The following is a 14,146-nucleotide window of genomic DNA, read 5'->3' as shown; positions in this document are numbered from 1 at the left end:
TGATGTGTGTTTGAATCGTAACGGAAAAAAAAAAATACAAGCCGCTTCTTCCTCGCATTGCGCGTCATTCAAACAGGACTCAGTGTACTGCTTTTCTCTCTGTTGCATTAGTAATAACAGCAGCGTTGACGAGAGACAGCAGGAGAGAGAGAGAGAGTGTGTGTGCATACGTGTGTGTGTGTATATGTCTCCGACAGCGGTGCCCAGCGGAGGAATATTTGAGCTTTTTTTATTTACTCTGCCGCTTGTTGTTCATTTTCTCTGCGTTATGGTGAACTTGGACAGTCACGTGTGAAGAGCTCCGCAGGCATAGAGGAAGGACGACTTCTCACCTGGTGTGCGTCCCTGTGACTTACCGTGAGGAAACTAGACCTGCCATTTTTTTTTTTTTTTCTCGTGGTAAGTTTTTCAGCTCGAGAGCTTAATTTGACTTTTTACTTGTGTGTTGACTGCACTTTAGGAAGTGGACCGCAGGTTCGGCCGCGAGTTTGTCCCGCGTCCCCTAACTTGGCGCTTTGCAACTTGACTCTAAAGCACAGTGTTTAGCCATTATTTGAGGACGCCGTGTGTTTTTGATAACTGAACAGCTGTTCACATATTCCACCGAGCGTAGTCTTCGACTTTTTCATCTTCGGACCCTCAGACCGAAGTGTCCAGCCTTTGCCCCGTCTGTGCGCTGCACGGAGCCTTGTGAAAAGACGACTTGTTGTTTGAAATCTTCATACCGTTTAAACTTTTCACAGCATGGCCTTCAGACGATTTTTATTTTAGTGACACGTGTGAAAAGTAATTTTAAATCATAACGTGAGTGTGTACAGGAATAAGCTAAATTGTGTTATTGATAATTGCCCTGTAAGATAACATATTTTACTCCATATACGCCGTTAACGACACATGATGTCAGATTATATTTGCGTATCTTTCACTGCATGAAAGATATTTTATTAACAGTTTAGTGGTCTCTATAATTTATTGGTAATTTCAGTTATTAGCCTACTATATACATAAGTAAACAGTGAGCTAATTGTATGCATTGCAACTTGGTATTGGTATATCAGACATTCAATGTATGTGACATCTTTTTCTTATGCATTTAATGGCCAAAGATTACTGCCGTTACAAAAAATAATAATCCTTTAGCGTTGTAGCCATGGTGTTGTCGCTTTAGACACACAGGGGTTTGCATTTTTTAAACCGTGCTGGAGTTTAAATATGCTTTTCTTAAGTTCATATAGGAAGTACAAATAGAACATAGTTAGATTGAAATCAGTGGTTTTAGTTTATAATTGTCAACTATCAATGTTTTCTCTAGATGATAAATATCTATGATTTTCAGCAGTCAGCACCTTACCGTACAGTACTTGCTCCCTCCATTTTTATATTCCATCTTTTTTCCTGGTCCAGAAACAGATGCTGGCAACATATCAGCTTTCATGATCATTAACCTAAAATTCTGTCTAATTAAACTCAGCTCTAAAAGCTCCTACAATAGAGGCTTCTGCTCAGTCCCTCTTATTCACAAGGTGTCTTGCCAGTATTCTCTTGCAATCAGTGGAGTTCCAAAATCAATAGATGTATTTTTTTTTTTTTTTTTTTGGTAAAGAGAGGCTAACAAGGTAGTGGGAGCTGCTGAACTCTTTGGGCCTGTCCTCTGATCAGCTTTCACCTCTGGATTAGCTGGATCGACCCTCCCTGTTCAAGCCGCAGGGTGCACAGGTGTTCCCTCCTCAGTTATGCAGGTGTGGGCCAGTTCCCCCTCTCACTCAGCAGCTCTCACTCTTCAAAGGCCAGGCAGCAATAAATGCCCCTTGTGAAATATGTCAGCGACGGTGCACAATCGGCCCCTTTGTTGCGGTACCTCTGTAATAATTTCTTAAAGTGTGTTTAAAACAGTTCTTACTCTCTTGTTTACTTGTTGTCAGGGTGGAGTAAGAAAAAGTCACTTGATTTTATGAAACAGGATGCATTTTTTCCTAAGGCATTAGGAGAGATTGAGACAGACTTGCTATTAGTCTCCCTTTAGGACTGGTCGTTGTTGGGAGCACTGCACTTATTACCCCGACTCTCCCCACTCTGCGTCCATTTTTTGATTGCTGCATTTATCATCGGGTGGTCGTGCTCTACATTATGGTAATAGGAAAATGAATGTCCTCCTCAGGATTAATGTGTATACCCTGTCATAGGTTTCAATCATTTATCAAAATTAAGATTCAGCTTTCAGCTCAATGAATACCGGTTGATGCATGATTTTATCTTCGATATGAAAATTGTTGCTTCCAGTGGAGCCAAAGTAAAAAAAAAAAATAGAAAAGAAAAAAGCTTTACGTCTGTAATTCTCTGAGTCCTGTGAAAACTTTGTATGCATTTGCTGTGAATGCAGAATCTGATTAAACTAACACTATAGACTTTGCAAAATAAGTGCAGTTTAGAATAAAGTAAGAAAGGGGTTTTATGTACAGGTCGCATTGTTTCTGTTTTGAGTCATACTACTTCTTTGGCAATGAAACACTTGCTCACTTTTGGATTAGCTGTTGAATTGCACCATCCCCCATCCCCCAACACCTCTGTAATGAAACAGACTGCTCGCTCAACCCTTGAGGTGTTGCTGCGTTTGGGGGAAAATGGGTAAGAAAATCAGGGGAGTGGTGCACCAGCCTCACTTTTCTAAACATCTCCAAACACCCAGTTAACCTACGCAGTGTGTCTCCCATACGAGCTAACCCTGCCCTGCACTGAGCTAAAGACAATTAAATGGCAAATGTTCAGGTTTTATCCCAGTTAACTTCATAGAAATGTTTCCATGACAACCTCCTTGCAAGTTAAAGCAACCAGAAGTGATCAAGTCCTTTTTTTTTTCCTTCCTCCCCCCACCTCTCTCTTCAGTTGCCTCCCCCAAAGTAAGAGTGGAATTTGTGTTGACAGTTTTGGCCTTTAATGGCACTTTTGTGCTGCGCAAAAGCATTTGTTTACCGGGATCATATGCTGCAAGCTGTCAGCCTCAGAGAGATTGACTTATTATTATATGCTTAAGAGGCCACCCTTTTGCACTGTTATTATCCACATCACAGTAATGATGTTTTGTGTGCCCCGGTTAGAATCTTGAGACAGCTCAGACTTTTTTAGTTACGCTCTGGGTCACTTCTTAAGCTTGACTCGACACTGTTGTGAGTGAGGAACATTGTGACTGTTTGGCCAGAGAAACCTGTGCAGGGTGAGGTCAGGAGATGAGGATTAGAGGGGAGATTGCATGGTGCCCACACGAGGCTTAGTTAAGTCCTATCTAAGGAAAGTGTCAGCCAGTAACTTACGTTTTCACACTGTTTAATTTGAGTTCAGTGTTGAATTTTAGTTTATTTTTAAGGGTTTCGTGTTTGTGTGGCCAAGTTTTAAAAAAAAAGTAGCATACATTTACGTGGATCAAAACAATCAAGTGTCAAAATAGCCTGCAAAGATTGTTTTGCAAATATTATATCTCACGTCATCATACCTCCCTCCAAGGATTGTAAAGCCACAAGCAGCTCAACTCTCAACCCAAAAATGTAGCTTTTGGCTGGTGCATATAACCTCACAGTGTGTCAGATTCTGAAATGGAAAGGGACGTGCATGCAAAGCTATAAAACAACATTTTGGTTTGTGTATATTATAGTTCTTAAAAGCTACGTAAAATTATTCATACCTTTTCATAAGCTTTAGGGTTCACCTCTTGGCACTACTGTCTTGACTGTGACCTTGTACATAATAGTCTCCCACTGAGCTGACACTCAGAGCAGCCATAGGCTTGGCCTGTAACACTAGCTGACCTGTCATTCTATTTATCCAAATGCACTATGTACTCATTTGAATCACAGTATACCACAGCAGCAACAAACCTTGCATCTTTTATTTTTGCCTTGGTTTTTTTGCCTCCTTTGCCGAGTTAACAATTGTTTATTCACTTGCTGGTCAGTGTGGTGTGAAGGCATAATGGCTTTCTACATTCAGACAGGCAGTGTCCTGGTGTGAAAAAATGTGTTGGTTTTGGGGGTCTTGCCCTGAGTTAAAGATAAGGGGTCATTCATGGTAAAAGGCAAGGTCAGTGTTGCTCAGACTGCATGAAGCCATCAGGCTGTCACTGGTAAACAGTCAAACCTCATGCCAGACAGCACTGTGGCAAACAATGGTTGTCAACCTTTGTTTTTCAGGAACCTTTAATTAAAACACCTCTTGATTATTTTGAAATGACAACATCATTTGATTATGAGCAGTGTGATGGATATGTTTGATAAAATAAAATTAGGTTAAATGAAAAAGTTACATTTGGTCATTTCTAATTTCCCATCAATACTGAGTTATGGCTGTTACCTATTGATGACTTGTATCCTTAGAAACACAAACAGCTCCTGCATTCACATCTCCAAGGACCTTTTACTCTTTACCCTAAGAGACACAGCGAAAAAGAAAAATGTTTATTTCAAACATGTTGTGAGAGCAAAAAAGAAAGGAGGGGGAATCATGACAGTAACAGTTTTTGACAGGCACATTAGGCTGCAGAAAGAGCATCCAGCTCGGGGCTGAGGGCATATGGTGCTGCCTTCTGCCGGCGTAGCTTTAGACCAAGTTACAACACTCGTGCAGGGTCAAGGCTGTCTCAGGTTTGTTCCTTCTGTCTCACTCATCTAAATAAAAACAGGAGGAAAAATGAAAACGGGGGTTGGGTGGTGGTGTGGAGTAGGTTTGGTGGGCAGGGGTGTTGTACAGTAGTACATGTCTTTCAGTAAAGGACAAAAGGAATGTTTCCAGTGAAGCCCTTTGGGTCTAGACATAATTTGGTGAAAATGTGGAGGCGAGACAGTTGACATTTTCAGAAATACGTCACTTAAAGTTGGGCTGTTTAACAGCCACACTCTCATAGCCATATGTTTTGTTTCAGGTGTTGTTTGGAATTATACATTTGCGTAAAACACAATGGCAGTTATCTGGTTACCAGCTAATATAGTGTGCTAATTTTATCTGTTTTCACCACCTGAATACCAAGCTCATGATCTTTGATGGCAAACCTTAATCCTTCTCTAAACACTGGCCATGTTTTCACCACTTGGACTCCATTAGGTTTTTCTCCTCTGTAATGCAGAGAGGATGGACTTGGATAATGTGTAGGATGACGCAGGGCTCTGGTCTGAAGACAGTGAATTGGTGGGAGGGTAATTACAAGCTACTGTGTGGCGCTCTGGATTTTCCCTGGATCACAGCTATAGGCCTCGGCACACAGTCTCGAGTGCTACCCTCTGAGAACGGAACAAAATAGCTGCAACATATGGACCCAGCTAAACAATGGTTTATTTTTATGATATTTGATGAGTGGTTTTTAATTTGAATTGTCACTGCTGGCAAGCAGCAGGGCAGATGGTGCAGAGCTGAGTGCCCATCAGTGCCTAAATACCTCAAGGCAGCTGTTGGTCATAAACTTTTTTTTTTTCCTCCGTGTTCCTTTTTCTCTGGCTTTTCTCTCATTAACACGGTTTGGGTCAAGACGAGTCAAACCTGTTACAACACCTGTTTCTGCATATGCAAATCTGTTGTTTTGTCATTTCATTAGGCAAGGCAAAAAGACATGGGTCCCTTGTGGTTGCAAATGCGACTGGCACTGGGCCCAATTGGCATGCTACGCAGCAGAAAGATGCTTGAGGCAGGGTGAGGGGAGGGACGAGAAGTTTTTGTAGCAGAGCTTTCGGATGCCTTCACATTACAACTCAATTTGGATGGCTTCCTAAAATCCTGAGCCCAAATTGTCTTAGAATTAAAGAGGTGGGTAACTCCCTCTACTATTGTCCCTCTTCGTGCTTTGTCTCTTTAAGGAGTAGCTCAAAGTAAATTACAAAGGACATGCTCAGTAGCCAAAAACTGGCACACGCGTGTCTGGCACACGACACCCCCCCCCCCCCCCCCCCCAAAAAAAAAAAAAAAATTGGTCTTTTCCCCTCTCCCCCTCCCATCCTCATCCCTTCATCATCTGGAGCTCTCCTGCAGAGCTCGCTTCTTAACCACATGTGCCAGTGGCAGGCTTGCTATTGCTCCAGGGCTAATTGTTCACTGGTAAAGTGCACGCTTGTTGGTCTCCCCTTCATCGAGACATCGGATGGTGGCTGTGATGATTTGGGGGGGGTGTGTACACAGATCATGATCTTTCCATGCAGTTTATTTTCACTGTATAAGTCTGAAGATTGTCAGTTGTAATCCGGCCTGTGCACTCAATGCAACAAATACACCATGAAATTAAAGGTTATTGCGAGAGTGTAATGCAAAAGCTCTGTTTGAGATTACTTAAGCTGTTTGCAGACCTGGGGAGAATGAGAAGGGGAGACGGCACAATACGTTTTTCTCCCTGTATTTGACAGTCCAAGAGGCAGCCAATATTCACTGGATTTATTTGGTATGTTAACAGATACTTTTAAAAAGCATTAAAGACACTGCTTTTAAACTAAATTTAAAGGCCTTTGTTTTAAGTTGAAATTACACGTTGATTATAGTTTTCAATTTTAACTAACGTGTGGTTCAATCTAGTGTAATCCATTGTAACTTCTGCTCTAGTGCAGTTGTATTATTTGTGAGTGCCTTCCTCAGCCTAGATGTTGGAAATTGGATGGGTGGATTAAAAGACCTAGGCCTAGTCTCTATGCTGAGATAATCCCATCTGATAACTGAGACCTCCCTCCTCCTCCTCCTTGCTTCGTTCTATTCTCCACCTCTCTGTCTTCCTCCTCCCTTCTCTGCCACGACTTGGTGAGTCTGATTTGTAGTTTTTCTCCTCTCTCACCACACAGACAGCATTAAAGCCAGGCCCCACAAGCCCCCTCTGATATGGGAGAGTTCATTAGAGATGTGCCTTTGATGGGCAGCCTTTTCATGTGACTACCGGTTTTTCAAATACCTTGATGTAGAAGCTTAAGAAGGCATTGTGCAGTAAGCCCTCCTTTTGATGCGACTTATTTAGATCTGCATAGTAAATCAGGGGGGAGTAAATAACCAGCCAGCAGATGGAAGCAAGGAGATAAGGGACCAGTGAACAATCGCATTTGTATTTTGTTATGATGTTGACAGCAGCTAAAATTCACTAATCTAGAGCCACTGATCTGCATTTCAAAGAAATCTCATTTAGCAGCAGGGAGGATAAAGTTCCTCTCATTGTGTCTATTTTATTGCATTCTTCGCTAATTTATCTGCCCACAGATTTAACGTGCAGGGCTTGGTGGTAGGAGCTACCGTCCATGCGTTGCATAGGGGGTCTTAAATACTGTGAAAGCGGTTACGTCTAGACTGTGAGCTGAGGGTAATTACACGTCTGACCATGAATAGAATGAGTTTGAAGACTCATCTTTCTTCGGCCAGGCCTGAATTGCTCAACTAACACTGATAAGGAGCATTTGGTCCCCGCAGAAATATTGCTAGTGACTTTCCACAATGCCCCCCTTTTCCAACACCAAGGATGGTATTTACTTTTGAGATAAAGTTATTGTGTACAGTAATCTTACTTGTTAGCATAATGTCCTCTTTCATCGCAAGACCCTCCTTTTTCTGCACTGTTGAGGTATTTGTGGTCCTGGTCTTAAATAGTTTATCTTGACTTAGTGCACAAGCGCTTTATGTAAATATCTGCCTATAGCATTATTAGGCCTTCGTGAAGACGTGAATGCATTTGCCGTATTTATAAGTTGATAGAATTTACCAGTGGTTTTATATTTGGCATAAAAAGATGTGTGGTATTTGTAAATCCCCACGAATTGGAGGTCATACAGACTAATAGTATTCCTAATGCTTTTCCAGTGAATAAAATATGACATCTGCACAGCCCAGAGGTCTTGTGATATTGGAGTGTACTATCCAGCAAATAATTCTAAGTAAAGAGCATTTATTTGAAGTATATATGTTTTAATATGTAAGTATATGTATATGTAAACGTATTTTGTTTCTGACATGTAAGGTCTTTTTTGTCTATTTTTTTTTTTGTCTATTTTATTACTTATTATACATAAAACTGTATTTCCCATATGCTCAATTTGTCGAATTATACTATGCAAATGAATCATAGTTAATATTTTCATGTCCATTTTGCCCATTGGTTGTTGCCCAACCCCCTCATCAAACTCTCCCACCCTATTCTGAGTAAATGTTGCACAGCAATCTGTGCAACAAACTCAAAACAGTGAAAAATTATAGCAGTTGGCATGTTTTGTTTTCAGCTGTGCTCTTTGAGCTGAGGGCTTTTTGTACAGTTCAGAGAGCACATTCCTTAGGATTCAGCAATCGCTGGTTGCCTGTAGGGGTCATTGGAATTCTGGGAGAATAAAAGAGATGAAAAAAATTCTCAGAGAAGAACATCCAGGCCATTTGTTGCCCCTCGTGCCTCCGGCAGCAGAAATTTGCCTCTAACAAGTTCTTTTAAGAGGAGATTTCTTTGTTCCAATACTGTAAATGTGATCTATGTGCAGTAAAAATGTCCAGGGTGATCTGTAGCTGCAATCATGGCATTGTACACTCCTGCTGTAGTTGTGTGATTAACAGAAAAAATTTTCAATACAAATGGTTTCTGAATTATATTGATGGCATAGCATGTGTACTTAGATGCAGACAACTGTACATGAATACATGAGAAATCAATCGTGTCAGGTTAACGGCGTGATTTACTTGCCGTTGATAGCTTGAGACCTTCCAGGCATGCACCTTTTAACTTCAGAGAGGGTGTGTGTCTGCTGGGGAGGCGACTACAAACTGTACTGTACATTGCTTGTTTGTGCATGCACTCACATACACACACACACACGCACACACACATGCTCGAATGTTTCACAGCAAAATCCAGGTGCACTTTGTTGTTCCAAGGTTTATTGCTTTCACCTACAAGCTTCACAGAAAATAGTTATGCAAGACTAGCCCACACATGTCCACACTAACACTGAATGTGCATAGGAAATGTTTTTAAAAAGGTATAGATTTGGACTAATAGTGAACATACTGTTTTGTCTTATCTCAGATAGGTGACATCGCTGGACTCCTTTCACTCCTGTGACGGAAAACAACAGCAAGTTCTCTCCCTTAGGGTATGTATCTGGACATGCTTCCTGCATGTCCATCTGTCAAACTGGTCTTAACCTTGACAAAGATTAGAGTAGCATTGACAGTGTTTTCCCAAGGATCAGTGTTTAAACTAACAGTGTTCTGTATATCCCCATGATCAATAATTTTAAATAGAAAATCTTTAAGGAATGGCCTTCCTTTTTGATTAAAATATTAAACCAATGTAGTTTTTTTTTTTTTGTTTTGTTTTTTTTCCAAACTGTGGCTTCAGTTATGGTGGTACAGAATCGTAACCCCTACTATGTTTGGGTGGTGGAGGTCAAGAAGCCCTCATTCCCTCTCAAATGTAGCAAATCTTCATCTTGTCCACCTTGATAGAATTCCCCCTCCACTGGGCACCCTTTCAGTTGTGCCTGTTTGCTTTTCACACCCCAAGGATTTTCAATCTACCTCAGCTTAGAAGTTATGATATGCATTATGGCTGACAAATGTGGGCAAACTTCAATATCAGGATTTTTATTTATTTTGTTGATGTCTTTATTGAGATTTGTAGCAGAACTGAAAGGGGGAAAAAAGGAAACAGTGGTTATATTAGCTTTAACCTGATGTAGTGCTGATGCAGTATGCTGGTTATACAGAAACTAGAGAAGGCAGAAATAAGCTTTGTTCAAAGTACAGCACTTATATTTAGTCCAGATCTTTTCACATTTTCTCATTTTTCTTCTTCTTAGGATGAAATATGCACATGCAAACTCTGCAACCGTAGAAAAAAACAGACCATACACACTGTAAAGTCCAAAGTGGTAAGTGAAAGCAGTTTTTGTTATCCTTGCATGCCTGGTGTTGTGTTTTCTCCTAGATTAATGTGTCCACTGCAGTGAGCCACATCAGTCATAACAGTTGGTGGGGTTTGGCTTTAGATTAACAAAGTCCTGGGTACTGAGATGACAAATGGCAGACCTGTGTACTGTAAAATAAAACAACAATAGAAAAGAAATAGACTTGTTGATAGATGGTCTGGAAGGTATTCATCTGATTCAAACTGGACCAAAAGGAGGCACATAGAAGATTTCACACATAAGAATTCACTATTTCACATAATATAACGGGTCACCAAAGAAAAGTATTTTAATAGTGGCATTTTAAATCGGGCCTGACTTCTTACAATTTTTGCAAGATCAAAATGGCATAATTGGAAATGTTACTTGTGATGTAGGATTTTCTTCAGTAGTAACTGATGTCAGAGAGCAAGTAGTTCATATCTAATAATTATTAACTATTTGGTTGATCCTGCACCTTTTGTATCCCAGCAAAACTTGGAAATGGTGAAAGACAGCCCCTTTTGTAAAATGAATAATACAAGATGGTGTTTGTCACCGGGTCAGTCCACAAATGAGTGTGAAGAATCTCAGGTCACGTAATGAGAGTCTCCAATTATATTGCCAACACAACGAAAGTAGGCTCTTTATTGATTAGATCCCTAATATATCCCGATCACAGCATCGCATGGGCATACACACATTTTTAACCAAAAAAAAAAAAAAAAACAGCTAGTGATGTTGAGAAGAAGCAGAGTAAAGCTCTGAAAAACAAAGTTTAAGTCCATATGACTGTTTTGAATGAAATTATTTGCCACATGCATGTTCCATGTGCTGTCGGTCAGTTATTTAAAAGGTTCTGCCTAAACACTTAAGAGATTTTATATACATATACTGTGCATATGCTGGAGGGTGATTTTTTAGATTCAAAGTTGGAAATTGCAGTGCATTTGCTTTGAATCAATAGATTTATTTAGATGCTCCTAAGAGAAAAACATCACTGTCGTGAAGTCTTCTTATATGTTTAAAGTGTATGGGCAGGAGCATAGATGCTGAGAGGCTTGGCTGTAGAGGCAGGTCCATTTCCCCATGAGTTCTTCTTTCCAGAGCGAAGCACAGACCAGGTTTCCTTTTCCACCTAAAAGAGATTTAAGTATTAGTTCTTAATTTGTCTGGTATTCAGTTAAATCTTCAAAGATGAACTCACACTGCATATCTGCTAGCCTAAAAAACTCTTCTAATCATTGCAAAAAAGTGTAATTGCCCAACACTGCAAGCTGTACTTCTAGTGTAGACATATATAAAAATCTACAGCAATTAAGTATATCTTTGGCTGCTTTAAAGAAGCCTCAGTTTGGACTGAACAGCACTCTGTTCACATTTCCAGTTTGAAATTGATTTCTTGTCATAGATCAGAGACCTCTTGTCATTCAATTTCCAATCCTCAAATGGTTTCTTTGAGCCTGCTAACTGTCGTCCCTGTGAGTGGGCAAACAGGGAGAACCTCCACGGGTCTTTACCCTGGGCACTCAGGCAGTCGAGGGGGGGTAGAGGCAGAAATCAAAGGGACTTGGATCGTTCCCCATTGGCAGTGTCCATTGTCTAGTTGATTTGGGAGTGGTGGAGAAGGTGAAAACCGTGGGGTGGGGGTGGATGGAAATCAGGCAAAGCAACCCCTTTTTTCTAATCTTTATCCACCATTAACCCCAGTGCCCCAGTGTGTGGCTGAGATCAGGGCCATTGGTCAATCCCCCATTCACTACCACCCAGAATATTTTAAAGTTAAGCCCTCTCGCTTAACAAAAGTCTTACTCATCAAAGGTTTACTTTCCCTCTCTTCCTGTCTTGTGCTCTCAGTCCCAAGGATCTTCTGCCATTCTTCATCCACCCTTCTCTCTATGGTTCACTGTTTTGTCTTCGCACTCAGGCAAAAGGGAGGGAGAGAAGTTGGAAGTTTTGGAAGTTCCCCAAGTTTCCATATGTCAGTTTAATGAGGTTTGGTTTGGGGTCTGATAGTGTCATGCTGTGAGCAAATTGGAGCGAGAGTGGATGGACCAATGACGTCCTGCTCTTTGCTGATCTCTTGCATTAAGAGCTGTCCTGTTTTTAAATAGACTCTGGAATGGTGCTTACATTACATACTTCCACTGAGGAAATATTTTTCACACCTGATACGTGTATGGTGAGAAACCTCCATATGCAACTCATCATACCTCTGAAATAAAACCATAACAGATCTCCTACTCCAGATGAACATTTCATTTCTCTACACTGGATCTTTTCTTAGCAGCTATTTCTATACTTATTCGTCTAGCAGAAGAGTGAAAGAAAAATAACTAAGGGACCCAACAGAAAAAAAACAAGAGGGTGTGGAGATGCATGGTAGACAGTGAGTAGTGAAGAAAAGAGGTGAAGAGTGTTTGCCCAGAGTGCACAGTTGCCATGAAAATGGAGCTCAGAATGAGTATAGCTATCATTCCTTAAGGAGAAGATAAAGAGGCTCAATGAGTCTATTGATCCTGATGGCTGCCTAAGCTATTTCTCTCTCTTTCTTTGTCTTTCCCACACTCATTCTCTTATCTGTGTGTTTTTAAAATGCCAAATCTCAATGCTATTTCTTAGAAGATTACAGTAATTTTTATAAAATGGTACCTTAGCCATCAGCAGAGGTTGCCTCAACATATTTTTTCTCCCCTCCATTATTTTTGTATACGTACACCTCATATTAGAGGTGACACTATGGAAATGACCGATTGCAAATACTGTACGTGTGAGCTAATTTCTATAAACCAATACAGATCTAGTGTTTCACATGTTTTTTTTTTCTGCAATTTAATTGGAGAAATCTTGGGTGCGGAAGCTGCACTCCATGGCATCTCTCCAAGACAGTTGGAGAGCTGAGATTATTGTGAAAACCAACCCAGGGCAGGCATGACATCAGAGCGGCCTGACATTAGTTTGAACTCCCGATTTCAGGTGGGAAGAATTATGAGTAGCTTCACTCGCAGGTGATCGTGTCCAATGAATCAGTCGCACACAGTCGCACATTCTTCTCCCAGGGTCTAAAAGCTTGATTGTCTTGACAGATTGAACTTGTGTGTTATCACCAAACTGTCACGCGGCTTCATTTTTCAGCTTGCACACATAACCCTAAGTTTATGTTAGCCCGTCACAGTCCAGTGTTATATAGGGATACTGTCATTATGATATAAACAAAATCGACACTATTTTCACCTACTGATGAGTTCTGTTTAGCTTTGGGATGGCGTATTATGTTACAGTGTATAGAACTATCCTGAGTTATGGAAAAAAATTGTACCATATTCTCTGGTATTGAGACATCTCCAAAACAGAAACTCCGTGTTTCTATTGTCACATACTGTATGTTGTAAATAGAAAAAGTTTTAAGAAACACGCCTCTGGTTTTGCATCCTGTGATAAAATGACAGTTAAATTAATCATGTACAAAGAAAGTTTTCTATAAATGTGAATGACATTGTTTGTTCTGTTTCATGTTTTAATTATGAGATTTAATTTCATGCATTTTTGAATGGAGTGACAACAGCATTGGTTTCACACAGAGAACATTTCTTTGCATAACACATTTTAACAACAAGTGTCTAAAGTAAAGTTTTTCATAAAACATTTCCATGAAAATGAAAGGAATTGTTTTAGACTTAACATTCTTAGGATTGCTTCATGTGATGGTGCTTGCTTCCGTTGTAGATCTCTTTTACGGTCTCTCCCTCTCTTTTTTCTAAGTAAGTAGTTTAAAATCAACCCACACTGTCACAGCCACTGAAAAAGCTTTTACTCTAGAGGCAACTAGCCAAGTCGTTTGTTCATAATGATCATTTGATCGCGGCTTGAAAAGGGATACAGGCGGCAGCAAAATCCTACAAGAGCTTGGAATCTGGCTTCCTCACCGCAAACCACAAGCCTAGACAGTGCAACTGTTACTACCTGGTTGGAGGCGAAATGGGCAGAAAGCATCCATGTGTGTAGATAAACACATTCACATAGCATGCTCGATTTGGGTCATAGAGCTGACAGACAGTGGAATGTGAATGTGTGTATGTTGACAAACTCCACTGCACTCTGAACGGGGTTTGTGATTACACCTCATCATGCGTGCTGCATCAGTCCTGTCCCCGGCCCACCGATCCTTCTCCCTCTTTCTCTCTCTCTCTCACGTTCTCTCTCTCTCGCTCGCTCTCTCTCTCTGTCTCTGTTTCTGCCTTTCTCTACCCTTTTACTCCCTCTCTCTCCCTCTCACC

General features: G+C 40.7%; 1 protein-coding gene across 9 annotated transcripts in view; it reads left to right on the top strand.

Annotated features, from left to right (window-relative positions):
• foxp2 (forkhead box P2) overlaps positions 1-14,146 on the top strand; it is a 112,288-nt gene continuing 98,142 nt past the window's right edge. For 2 of the 9 annotated variants that reach the window (XM_067490160.1, XM_067490161.1), the window contains exons 1-3: positions 6-399; positions 9,008-9,074; positions 9,783-9,854. The gene's annotated coding sequence lies outside the window, so the exon portion shown is untranslated. Of the gene's footprint in view, positions 400-9,007; positions 9,075-9,782; positions 9,855-14,146 lie in introns of all 9 variants that reach the window. The other 7 variants (XM_067490169.1, XM_067490175.1, XM_067490168.1 and 4 more) reach the window with 6 other exon arrangements.

Source organism: Channa argus, chromosome 21 (genome assembly GCF_033026475.1).
Source record: "Channa argus isolate prfri chromosome 21, Channa argus male v1.0, whole genome shotgun sequence".
Lineage (NCBI taxonomy): Eukaryota > Metazoa > Chordata > Actinopteri > Anabantiformes > Channidae > Channa > Channa argus.
This window is presented reverse-complemented; position numbering and strand designations above follow the sequence as displayed.